Source organism: Panthera tigris, chromosome A2 (genome assembly GCF_018350195.1).
Source record: "Panthera tigris isolate Pti1 chromosome A2, P.tigris_Pti1_mat1.1, whole genome shotgun sequence".
In the NCBI taxonomy this organism is placed as follows: Eukaryota; Metazoa; Chordata; class Mammalia; order Carnivora; family Felidae; genus Panthera; species Panthera tigris.
This window is the reverse complement of record NC_056661.1, coordinates 100,443,488-100,457,096: the sequence shown is the minus strand read 5'-3', so window position 1 is coordinate 100,457,096 and position 13,609 is coordinate 100,443,488. Positions and strand designations below refer to the sequence as shown.

The 13,609-nt window shown below is 38.5% G+C and overlaps 1 protein-coding gene across 1 annotated transcript in view; it reads right to left on the bottom strand.

The window, feature by feature from the left end:
• The window catches only part of UMAD1 (UBAP1-MVB12-associated (UMA) domain containing 1), a 216,857-nt gene that overhangs the window by 106,280 nt on the left and 96,968 nt on the right, over nucleotides 1-13,609 (bottom strand). The window lies entirely within an intron of this gene.

Genomic DNA, 13,609 nt, shown 5'->3' with positions numbered 1-13,609 from the left:
AATTTATGTAAAGCTCTTAAAATAGTACTTGGCACCTAAGTATAAACTGTTATTATTGGGGGGGGGGTAATTGTTATTATGATCTGGAGCAGAATACTTTACTGTAGAATTCATATTAGCCCCTGATGATCTCCTGGAAAATTGTTTATCCTCTTACAAAACTTGGTGAAAATGCTGCTTTATTAATGAAATAATGCCAGCTACTAATACCCTGGAGTTGAAATCTAAAATAAACGTGCTTAACAATGCACACTATTTAATCCTACTTTTGGTTACCAGCTTAATTTCTTGGAATGCTCGCTATTCACGATAAATAGTCACCGCCATCTCTGAAGCAATACACTCATGCCATCATTTTAAAGGGAGCAGACTTTAAAAGACAGAACTTGAAAGAGTCGCCTAGATTTCATCAGACAAGAGGTTACCATGAAAGCCGAATAGGCAGGAGTGCTTACAAAATCCACCAAAATACAAACTGCACCAGACTCTGAGTTTCCATGAGGGCAGGGACTTCTGTGGCCCTCATCAACATACCAGCAACATCTAGACCCATACAGAACATGGCAAGATCATAATATTTTCTACTAAGTGAACAATAGGGCTTCAAATGAACTGTCCAAATCTTAAATAAATGATCCATTACACATCTGTAGGAAATTACATATATATTTAAATGATTAAAAAGGAGTTTTAGGTAAGTTTTTAAACAATCGCACCTTTGAGCTTTAAAGGAGTGCTGAGTTTATCCTTAACGCTAACCAGCTCACAATGGAAGAAGGGGGGAAAGAAAAATTAAGCACCTTGGAGTTCTTCTAGATTGCCTAAAGAGGGTTGTATGTTTTTACACCAAAGTAGCACCTGCACCATTTAGAAGAATAAATTCAACGAGAAGTGGTTATGAATCTATAAATTATAAGGCTTTGGGGGTTCCTTTATTATGTGAGTAACAGCACGCGTTCTTCTGGGTCTGCAGCTGCTGTACTACTTCTAAACTGCATGAGGACTTATCTTACTCACAACAAAGTTTGAAACCTGAGGCAGTATCAGTTTATTCATCAGATGAACTTTAATGCTATACAGTAAAAGTTTTACTTCCTAATATAAATTGTTGGCCTGCAGATACAAGTAACAAATAATAGGTCACTGGGTTTGCCTGCGATAAGCAAGAACTTGTAGTAAAATATATTTTTAAAAATTGAGTTTGGGGCGCCTGGGTGGCTCGGTCGGTTGAGTGTCTGACTTCGGCTCAGGTCATGATCTCACAGTCTGTGAGTTCAAGCCCCGTGTTGGGCTCTGTGCTGACAGCTCAGAGCCTGGAGCCTGCTTCCGATTCTGTGTCTCCCTCTCTCTGTGACCCTCCCCCGTTCATACTCTGTCTCTCTCTGTCTCAAAAATAAATAAAAACGTTTAAAAAAAAATTAAAAAAAAAATTGAGTTTAACTACATATATACCGGGGAAGAAAAAAAAAAAGACAAGTAAATTTTGCTGCTTCTTGGCAAGGTTGCTCTAGAATAATCTGATGCCATGGCACAATCACAATTTTATTAAGATGAGAAAATTGCTACAATTCAGTTCTAAGTGCCATGTTTGGATCCTAACAAAAGAGCCTGTGCCAAACAAATGACCAGAAGGGCAATTCTGATTAAAACTATTATTTCACTACAAAAATGAGTTGTGACTGAGAAGAACTGTTCTACCATTTATATATAATACTTTTACGTGTGTACACATACATACACACACACACACACACACACACACACACACAATACTTTCTTGGCTACAAATTTAATAAGTGTTCAGAAAAATATCCCAAAGACACTAAATCGGGGCAAGAGAATTATTTCCAAGATTTTGGGTAGGACCATATTTTATTTCTAAAACTTCAGATAGATATCTATGCCTATTAAATGAGCCTGTAAGAACCCCAGGTCTCCCTCCAGCTACCAGCCCTCCTCCCTCCTGTCTTGAATAGTTCAAGTCACCATTCCCCAACTGAATCTACAGTAAATTCCTATCAACCTTCTTTCAGTTCTACAAGCACACTGGGCTCTCAGTACACAACACCAAGGTCAGCCCCATCTTCCCTCCTCCTACAGTTCCTGCTTGCTCATCTACTAGGGTAAGTGCCCCTAAGTACACAACACCTCTGGACCTGCCACTTTATTAACTGTTTAATGATCGCTCTCCCCGGCTGATTGAAAGTCATGTGGCCAATGATCTTACGTGTCTTGCTTACTGTAGTGTATCCCCACTCCCTGGCACAGTGCCTAGTGTAGAGCCGGAAGCTCAGTGAATATTTATTGAATGTATGAAAGACTTCTCGGTTGCTCAGCCAAAATTATTGCCCATAACCAGAATGTAAACTTTCAAGGCCAGAGACTACCTAATACTTGGTGCAGGCCTGGCTCTACCCCTGGCATAGAGATGGAACTCAAGAAATGACTGATAGTTCAATAAAAGATAACAATTCAATGACCTAAACAATTTTTGATTTTAAAAAGTAACTTTTAGGGCTTTAATATTAAGCTAAAAATATTATTAAATTTGCTTAATGTATCTAATTTCTGTTTTTGAGCTTAAATAAGAAAATATCAAAACCATTTTAATCTAAGTTAGAAGTTTCGTAAGTCACTAGTAGTTTGAGACAATGGTATTGCTTTATTAAATATCATCATCATCATCATCATCATCATCATCAAGCACTAGAGTGTTGTTGCAAGAAACAGAAGGAATATTTTGAGAGAAAGATCCCAAGACCCGATTAAGAATTTGGCTACCAGAAGAAAGGGACAGAAAAGAAGGGACATAAAAGGCAAAATGGTGAAAGATAGGATATAGTGAGGGTTAGAAGGAGTTCAGCCTTTTGATCAGTGAGACGCTGTCCTCACCAGCATAGGTGGAAAGCTGTGGATTGGTTAGATTGGGAATGGGAAGACTGAGAACAGAGCCTCAATAAATTGAGTATTTAAATTTAAGAAGCCAATAAAACATCTGATTTGACGTGTCCTTAAGAAAAGTAGTGATAATAAGAATTACAGCAAAGATGGGTCAGCACTAGCAAACAGTGACAGGTGGAGACAAATATGATCAGTGCTGAGACAAAATAGCAGGTGTATACAGGGAAGGAAGTGCTCTGAAAGCAGAGGGCCAATTGCAGAGGTAAGAAGTTAAACCAGTCAAAGAAATTCTAGAAGCCAAGATCAAAAAAGGTGCTAAGAGAAAGGGCAGGGTACCCTGGCAAAGACATCTAAATGGTCCTAGACTATAAACACTGAACCAAAGATTGTAAACAATTAGGCAGAGTAATCTGACCAGTATAGACAACAGTAGAAATACTACCTCATTGCTAGAACATGCTGTTTCTAATCAATTCTGGCACTGTTACTTAGTGAAGTTCTTCATGAACTCCAAACTTACTTCAAGAGACCCAGCTCCCATCACTGCCCTATGATGCTCTTTTGTAATCTACACAATTGGCCTAGATGTTGAGAATTGCCTATAAAAGTGTTCACACTAATCCCAGCTTCTATGGTCTCAATTTAATCTCAACAATTTTGTCTTTCAACAAGTTGCTTATATCCATCATGTAACTTCATATTGTTTTATTACTTAAACAAAAGGTAAGACCTTTTATTTTTAAAACCTTTTTTTTTTTTTTTGAGGTCAATTCTTCCCTATTCCAAACACTGTAATTTCTGTTTTCCAAATTACTCACATCAGTGGCTACTGTTTCTGGAAGTTTGGAGGTTAGTATAGGACAAATGTGTTCTTGATACTGTCAGTTTGTAAGAGATTTCTGCTTCTTTTTACTGTAATGAGTTTGCAAGATGGCTCCCCAAGTGGCAACAGGTCTTTGTGCCTGCCATATCCCATTGCAACCTTATACCTGCTTTGCTGTCTGATAGCACGTTGGCTCCCTTTCAGCATTACTAAGCATTTTCTCCCATTGAATATCTCTTTCAGATTACTTGCCCTTAGATGTATTATCTTACTGTTTCCTGTGATACGTTCAAATCTTTTTAAGCATCTTTGAGGTACTTCTCTTATTTCGCTATTTGAGATACTTCCCAATTTACTATCACCTATAGAACTGGTGGGCATACTGTTCGTTTCTGATTTTAGGTTTTTAAAGGAAGATGCCAAGGAAAACTAGGGGATATGCCTTCATGCAGCTACATTTTTCATCGTCAGAAGAATGAATTTAAATAAAAGTTGCAAGCCATCACATTGTCACTAAAGCTGCACTGTTTGCTTAGGACACAAATCGTACGCTCCGTTTTGTGACTAGCTTTAAACAAAAGTTAAAATGATTCTTCAGCGGCTTGTATTTCGTTTAATATGTATACTTGGTTCATTTTCACTCATTCTTTTCTGCGGGATTGAGTTAATGTAGAAGAAAGGACTCTTTTTAAAAAGCAAAAGTAACTTTTTGTTTAAATTTCAAACCTTAAGTACATTTAACATTTTTAAATTCACATGGTTTTGGTTCTCCAGTAATTGTAAAACTGTCATTGGTTTTACTTAACTCTAAGGCACCTTAACTAAACAGCAATAACCCATTCAAGTATTTTACACTCTACCTCACTGTATTTATGAGAGTTACATTTTTTCCTACTACGCTGTTTGTAATTTTCTTTTGCCTGTACTCAAAACATATTTTAAAATATAATTTGGCTAGGGAATTTCAGGGTATTTATTTCCTAAATATTGGGCTCACATAAACATAAGACCAGTTTTATATCCTTGCTTATTTAATATCACTCTAGTTTTCTCTAATTTCTTTGGATAGTACCAACTTAAAAGCAACTTAAATAAAATTTCTAAGAATCAAGTCGATGTTATTCGATGTATTTTTAGTTAAATTCTGTTAAATCTTAATTTTCAGAGTATGTTTCTGACTTCAGAATCTTTCAAGGAAACACATTCTAATCCAACTCAGGTAAGTTACGAGTTAAACGTGTACAATTCAGAAAAGAAATATGGCAAGTCACGTATGTGGCTCAGTCTTAGAGTGATGTTTACACAGGGGGTCCTGGCTCTGTCTGCACTATATTATGACCCTTGTCATCGCCTGCCCTGGAGCAGTTACATATGTGTCTACTTCTCCCATTAAGCCAGTCTCTCCTGAAGGGCAGAAGCAATCTGAAACCTTTGTATCTTCAGTGAAGCCTCCCACAGCACTTTGCACAAAGCAGACACACAACACATGTTTGCAAAGCTGTGTCAGAAGAGCAAAGTTCTTGGATCTCCCTTGGCATACAACCCCATGAAAAATGAAAGCAAAAGTAACCTAGGTGAATGGGTTGGGGGGGCAGGTGCAGGTGGTAGGGTTAAGAATGTTAACAAGCAACCTCAAATGAAAATATTTAAATGTTATCTTGCTTATTAACTCATCACTAATCTACTTGTACAAAACTCGAGATTTAAAAAAAAAAAAAAAAAGAAAAAAGAAAGGTAAGTTTTCATCCTTCCCAAATTAGAAGACAGGGAAGCTTCATTATTTGGTTTGAAAGTATTTTCTGAATTATACATGCCCATATGACACAGCCAATATTAATAATTTGTTCTCCTGGTGTTGCCACTACTGAACAATGATGAACAGATCAACAGTACAGGAATTCCCCAACAAAGAGTGACCCATTGTGTAGAAAACAGATCCTAAAACAAGGAACTGTATTTAGTGTATGTTCCTACTTTCTGAATTCTGGCACACCTTTAGTCCCTAGCACCAAAGAGTCAGTCTCTCAGTAAACCTGAAACTAATCTTTCAAAGGCAATGTAATTCAACAAACATTTATTGTGCATCCACTGTATGCAAAGGCAGTAAGAATGAAAATCTGAGGGAAAAAAAGGGCCTGCAAAGGAGACTGAGAAGCAATGATCAGGAAAGAAGGAAAAGATACAGGGGAGAGAGGGGGTGAACGGAACCCAAAAGAGCGAGGTGATTGGTAACCATTCTCAGATGTCACAAAGGGTGGAAAGTTGAGACTCCAGAAGAAAAGACAGAATTCTGTGTAAATGCAAAATACTGGGATCAATGAACAAAATGAAGAACTTGTGGAATCTTCCATGTTTAGAATAATTGTTTTATGAACCTATTCCCCAAGAATAAGTTCCAGTTATACTAATGTTACTACCAATTTCCCCACCATTCAGACTTGAAATTTCTTCCTTTTCCCTCTGATAACTAATGTGACCAGTTACCACGTCCTATCACTCATACCCACATGATTATGGTTGCAGATATGGTAGTATAGGTTGTGTACTGCACAAGAGTGCCACATCTACAGGGAGGAGTGTTCACATTATAGATGCATAGGTTTAATTTTCCAGTAGATGGCAGTCAAGTGTCTTATTGTAATTAAGTAAATATATTACAACAATTTTCTAACAGATGGAAGTAAAATGTCTTAAAGACAGGGCATCTTTTTAATTCCCAGAATGCACTGAGCGGGTCAGTGGTAGCTCTGTTCACAATGCTTCCCACCTGTATTCTAGTATTCATTCTGGCTCCAGCATGACAGATCCGACTCCTATGACATCTTTCAACGGCTTCCACCCTGATCCCTTAATTTCTCCACACCTGAGTCTATACCATAAATATCTGAAAAGTTTCCCAAAGAAAAGTTCCACTAGTATAACGTTGCTTTCCCAGAAGCCTTCAGTGGCTCTATGTCATAGTCTCTTCAACCTCACGCTCAAGGCCCTTCATACTATGTCCTTAATCTTCCTTTCCAGTCTAGTCATTCACTACTAACCAAGAGACACCCTACTCCCAGTCACAACTAATTACTGTCTGCCTTCCGTATATCCTGTCCTTTCCTATTTTGCTATCTTTGTCCATGCCATTTCCTCTGCCTGGAATTTTCTCCAAACCCTGTCTTCCTGCTAGAAGTTCTAAATTACATTCAGTAGTATATTTTGGGAAGAGGTTTTGGATGACTAAATACTGTCTTCAGCAAGCATCAAAACAAACCAAACAAAAGCAAAAAAGAAAGTATTCCCCTCCTCGGTTTTTGCAGGTATTCCTGTGAAGTATTGGTACATAACAAACTACTCCAAACTTAGCACTTAAAACAAGGACAATTTTTATCAGACCTCACAAATCTGTGGGCCTGAAATTTGGAAAGAGCTGAGCACTTCTATTCTCTGTAGTAGTGCGAATAGTCTCTCAGATATTGGTAGTCAGCTAGCAGATGGGCTATCTGGAGGGTCCCCACTTCTCCTGCTTGTCACGGACCTACAAGGTCTTCGTTCTTTAGGGCCCAGCTGAAATTCCCCTTCTCCCAAGAATCCTTTCCACGCCCTTGAGTCAGGTTTAATCTCTCATTGCTTCAGATTCTCTAGTACCCTTTTCTTTGTTATAGGACTTTGCCTATTCGTCACCTTACACTAGGTTTTCATTTATGTAAGAAGAAGAGAGAAAAAGGCCAAGGGAATAGTAGAATGCTTTGGCCATATGAATTCTCATTCAAGTTTAAAGAGGAAACAAAATATTCAATGTGACTTGAACTCTGGAGGAATCAAGTACAGGGACTGATCTACATGTAGACAACATATTTTACATATGTGTAGAGTCATGTTTACTCTAAATTATTAGTTTTTGTAATTACTCTGGATTCCAGGAAAGAAACAAAACTGGGTAGAAAAACTGAGTGTCTTGTGTCATCATGCTTAATGATAATTTCTAATATTGCATATATTTTGTCCTCAAAAATGTTCAAAATGGAACTTTCCCTTCCATCAGTAAAATTTATATCCTACAGAAAATACTGCAGAGACACACTAATGGGACTGGGAAATTATACTAATTAAAATCCAATGATTCAAACTATCCAGTTTAAATAACCCATATAAAAAGTATAATTTTGAGCTAGAAAAGACAGAAAAGATGTAGTTCAGACTTATTTTGATGACGAAAATAATGAGGCCCACAAAATGTGACCAGACTAAAAAGAATTCACTCCCTGTAGAAAAACAAACAAAACAAAACCTAAGCTACATAGATCTGTGAAGTAAAACATATAGAGAAACACTGATGGCAACATGGTCTGTAAGACAGAGAGTGTGTAAATGTCTACTGCCACGAGAAGGGATAAATAAACTATGCTATCTTCATGCACAGAAATACCTTACAACAGCTTAAATGACTGAGAGTTACCATCAACATGGAGGAATTTGACAAACACAACACTATGTAAAGAAAGCAAATTGCAGCAGAAGGCAACAAAAATGACAGCACTTATATAAACTTTTAAAATTAGGAAAACAATACTATATACAGTTTGGAATTATACATAGTATGCGGTATAAGAAAATGGCATGTGGATGAGTGGCTACCTCTCTAGGGGTTGAAGGTGTATACAAGCAGCTTCTGTGGTATCCATTCATAATGTTGTTCCTGAACCAAGTGGCGGGGACATGGATGCATGTTGTATTCTACTTTATAACTGTAAAGCTTTATTATCTTATAAGAATATTCCAAGGTAAGGCACCTGGGTGGCTTAGTTGGTTAAGCATCCAACTTCAGCCCAGATCATGATCTCATCATTCTTGAGTTCAGGCCCCACGTTGGGCTCTGTGCTGACCGCTCAGAGCCTGGAGCCTGCTTCTGTTTCTGTGTCTCCCTCTCTCTCTCTGCCCCTGCCCCGCTTGTGCTCCATCTCTGTCTCTCAAAAATAAAATTAATGTAAAAAAAAAATTTTTTTAAACAAAAAGAATATTACAAGGTAAAAAAAAAAAAAAGAGCAAGAGACCCATAAAAACTTCTCTTCCACTTTTGTCTTTTGAGATAGTCACTATAAAAATTCTGCATAAAACAGAGAAATAACAGTTGTACAGTCAACCCCACTGCTGAGGGGTTCAAAACCACTGGGATAGGCTATGATATGAGAGACAGGAAGCAAAGAAGTTTCTGGTTCTCAAAATAACATAACAAAAACAAACAAAAAACCCACATAAGCAAACACATTTTTAAAACAATTTTAAATAAATCACACTCCAGCCCCTTCCCTCAATTTTTGCATGTTAATTTTTTTTTAAATTTTTTAATGTTTCTTTATTTTTCAGAGACAGAGCATGAGCAGGGGAAGGGCAGAGAGAGGGAGACACAGAATCTGAAGACGGCTCCAGGCTCTGAGCTGTCAGCAAAGAGCCCCATGTCAGGCTCGAACTCAAGAGCAGTGAGATCATGACCTGAGCCAAAGTCGATGCTTAACCAATGAAGCCACCCAAGCACCCCGCATGTTAATTTCTAAGAGTGCCTCACAACCCCAAAGCCTTCACTCTGGATGGACCAAAAGGAGGTAAGATCAAACACCACCAAGACCCTGCTGCACCTCCAGGGATGATGGCAGCAGCAGAATCAACAACATAACTAGGATTCAAGGAGAACGTACTGTGTAGCAGGCACGGATAGCCTGGAGCTATCTGCATTCTCCGCATTCTCTATTCAATCCGTAGAACGCCCCTACAAGGTGGGGACTCCTATCATGTTCAATTCAGAGAGGCGAAAGGGCTTGCCAAGGCCACACAGCTAGCAAGTGGTGGAGCTGGGAACCTAGCCAGACCCCGGCACGTAATCAGTATTACTCTGCCTTTCTGTCTACCCAAAAGTATAATGATCAGATATCTATAAATTAACCCATCTTCAAAAAAAGTTACTTCATTTACATCTGGCTGCAAAACATGTTTAATTACTTTAAAGCAGCTTTGCTGTGGTGATTGAAGTATTTCCCCTTCTGCAGCACAGCACAAAGAACTTTATAGATCACTCTCCTACAAAACCACCTGTACTATGTCCACATGGTTGTCAAGGTTAAAAACGAATACAAATAATAACAGAAGCAATTCCAAGGGGGAATTTTTCTTTTGTGGGAGAGGATTAGATGGAAACATTCTAAAAAATGAAAAAGAGGCACCATCTGGAATAATTTTATTTTCTCACATCTTGGATACCTCATAGTGTGCAACAATGTCAAAAATAAAGGATCAAGAGTCCTGAAGTTAAGGAGTTTCAAAATCTCAGAATCTAAGAAGACACCTTGACTACCCAATATAATTGATCATTGCTTATGAAGAGACACCACTCTGGAGTTTCCTTCCTACCTTCTTGCCTTCCTTCCTTCCTACCTTCTTTCTTTCCTTCCTTCCTTCCTTCCTACCTTCTTTCCTTCCTTCCTTCCTACCTTCCTACCTTCCCACCTTCCTTCCCACTTCCCTTCCTTCCTACTTACCTTCCTTCCTTCCTACCTTCCTACCTTCCCACCTTCCTTCCCACTTCCCTTCCTTCCTACTTACCTTCCTTCCTTCCTACTTACCATATCTACCTTCCTTCCTACCTTCCTCCCTCCCTTTCTACTTTCCTTCCTTCCTAACTTCCTTTCTTTTTTTTTAACTAACCACTAACACATTCTTATCATTCTCTCTTAGTACAAGTAATAACTCCTCTCTCAAAGAAAGGCAAAGTTTTACTCATTTAAAACAAAAACTTTTAATGCATATTACTTTGCCACAAAACCGGTTAATATGCAGGTGTTCAGTCAAACTCATCATTTCTTCTGGGGTGAGTGGGTACCCCGCGATGTGGCAGTACCCAGCAATCCTGGGAAGACTTTCAGCAGCATGTAAGCCAGTGGTCCCCAACTTGTGCTACACAGAATCACCCAGAAACCTACAAGGAATTCTGAGCAGACTAGAACTCTAAATGTCATTGGCCCAACAGCTGGGTCTTCTTTAGTTAAGATAAATAAGGGAATATTTTCTCCATCTTCGGTTGGCAAGGATTACTTGCACAGGACCCACAAAGTGCTTAACCGAAAGGTTAAAATTCAACACTATATGGAAATGTATAATTCAACATTAAAATTAAAAATTTGTTGATCAAGACACTCCCACAGTGTGGGACGCAATAGGGACTAGCACATACACCAAAGAACTATGTAACAGCTACAGCCATCCATCTGCCAGAGGAGTATCAGCCCTCCACAACGAGGACCATCGTCAGAACCTGCATCAGGACAAGCCTCAAGTCAGCCCAAGCCATGGGCTGTTTGATGTGAGACAGTGAATGCCCCTTTTCAGCTAAGCCAGGATCAGCTAGATTTTCTGTCACTTCCTTCATGAACAGTGTTAAACACATTCTGACCAGACCTACTTACACTTTAATTCTCAACTTCTCTGAACACCTTGACGAGCTTGTTTTCGGTCAGTCCTCCACATGCCCTCACTCCTGATTTCATTAAAACCAGAGTCTGAGAAGTTCTAGTAACTCCAAAGTGAAGTGGCCACTTGCCCAGACTCACACATAAATGGTTATCTTTTCATTTTTCAATCATTGTCTTCACCCCCTGGCGTCCTATTTCATACCACCCTCAGTTTAGAGCTCACTGCTTCTCTGCAATCACTTCATATTCTTTTCTCTCTGCTTCACTCATCCCTGATTTCTTCAGTCCCCTGCTCCCAGCTCACGATGCTCTTAACACACGCTACTTACTGAAAGCAACATGGTCCCCTTGTTTATTCATTTGTTCATCCAGCACATTCATTCAGTGATAAATGTGCTCCAGTCCATGTGTTTCTAACTATCACCGTACCTTGCACCATAATCCCTTTAGCTGTCAATAATCATAAATCCTCCAAAATTCTACATTCCTAAATTTTAAGTTTTAATAGGTCACAGGAGTCTGCCTTACACTGGTGGCACCAGAACAGCAACATTACATGCACTGTGAGCCAACACATTTTTATTTTTCATTGTTTAATTTTAAAAGTTGCTTCTTATTTTGTACTGCTCCAATAAAAAAATTTTTTTTCCTAAAGTTTTTCTGCAAAACTCTTCCTTTACTTTTAATAGGCTTGGAAACCATTTTGGAGTTTGCTTGCCAACGTAAAAGGCTTTTCCTTAAGTCTGGCATAGGCTGGACGGCAGTTAGAGGCATGGAGAGAAGGCAGACAGATTTTTCTCCTTTTGCACACTGATTAAAAAAAGTGTCACCAGATGTGAAAAGGAAAATTTAGACTCTCAATTCTGAAATTTAATCTAGCAATAAAGAAGCACCAAATTCTTAAGACACAGTGTACTTCAACTATCTGCCATAACACCATTTCCTCCCTCAAATGTGCTCTTGATTACAGAGTGCCTGCAACATTTTTTACTCTGGTTAACAAGGTTTATTTTTCCTCCAGTGAGTGCTATTGGGGAGGAAAATACCGGATTTCTTTGCTTTAAGAGGAGCTGGTGGTGGTCAGATAAGTGAGGAACTAAGTAAGACTTTACATTTGATTAATAAAGAGACTTTGTTTTACTGGTGACATTCCTGACAGAGTTTTTGAAAAAAGACTCAAGTACCTGTGTTTAATCCCCATCTACACATTAACAGATGCACATGCTACCCTGAACTTAGCAGAAGAACAGAGAGGACACAGCAGGTCAGGCCTTAGAGACATACTAAAGACTTGGGATTTTATTTTGAGAGTGATCTGAAGCCATGGAAGGGTTTTAAACACAGGAGTGACATGATCTCACTTAAATTAAAAAAAAAAAAAAAAATCACTCCAGGGCCACCTGGGTGGCTCAGTCGCTTAAGCGTCTGACTCTTGAGTTTGGCTCGGGTGAGGATCTCATAGTTTTGTGAGTTCCAGCCCCACATCGGGCTCTGTACAGAGCCTGCTTGGGATTCCTCTCTCCTTCTCTCTCTCTTACCGTCCCCTGCTCGAGCTCTCTTCTCTGTCTCTCTCAAAATAAATAAGTAAACTTAAAAAATTTTTTTTAAAAATCACTCCAGCATCTATGTGGGAAAAAAAGATCATACAAATAGAAAAGAATATTATGCAGCTAATAAATGAGATATCTGTAAGTTAGTGAGCAAAACATAGAATTAAGTTAAAAAGCTAAGATGTAGAATAGTGTATGCAGAGTATTATCCTTTGTGGAAAAAAGTGTATATGCATCACACATGTGCACACACGCACGCGTGCACACACACAAAGGTGCACACCAGTGTCATATAGATTTCACAAAATTCATGGCTGAAGTAAATTAACATACCCAAGTTGTTCTAAACATATTTAGCAGTATTTTTAATCAGTGAATTGGGTAGTGGTTTCACATTTCAATTTAAATTCATTAAATTAAATTTTAATGAAATTAAATGGAATTTAAATTAAGTTAAAAATTCAGTACCTTAGTCACACTTAAAGGGCTCCATAGCCACGTGTGCCTAGTGTCTACTTTATTGGACAAAACAGATCTAAACATCTGAAGAAAATACACAGGAAAAGTTAAACCTTTCTTACAGGTTTTCTTCTGAGCTGAGAAATGGGGGGTGGGGGAGGGAGCTTCTACGTCTCATGCTAGGCATTTGGGAATACGTGTGCTGCATGATATTTTTTCACATTACAAACTATCAACTACAGACAGGTGGTGTGGGGTCTGAAGCTTACAGTTTTAGAGCCCTTTTAACGATGAAGAATACAAAGTTAGGAACACAAAATTAGATACAAATGATAACGCACGCAGAATAAGAAAAATGACCAAAAGTTAAATTGTAAACAACTGAAAATACCACAAACTTCACAAAATCCAGAGGAATACTATCCTCTTTT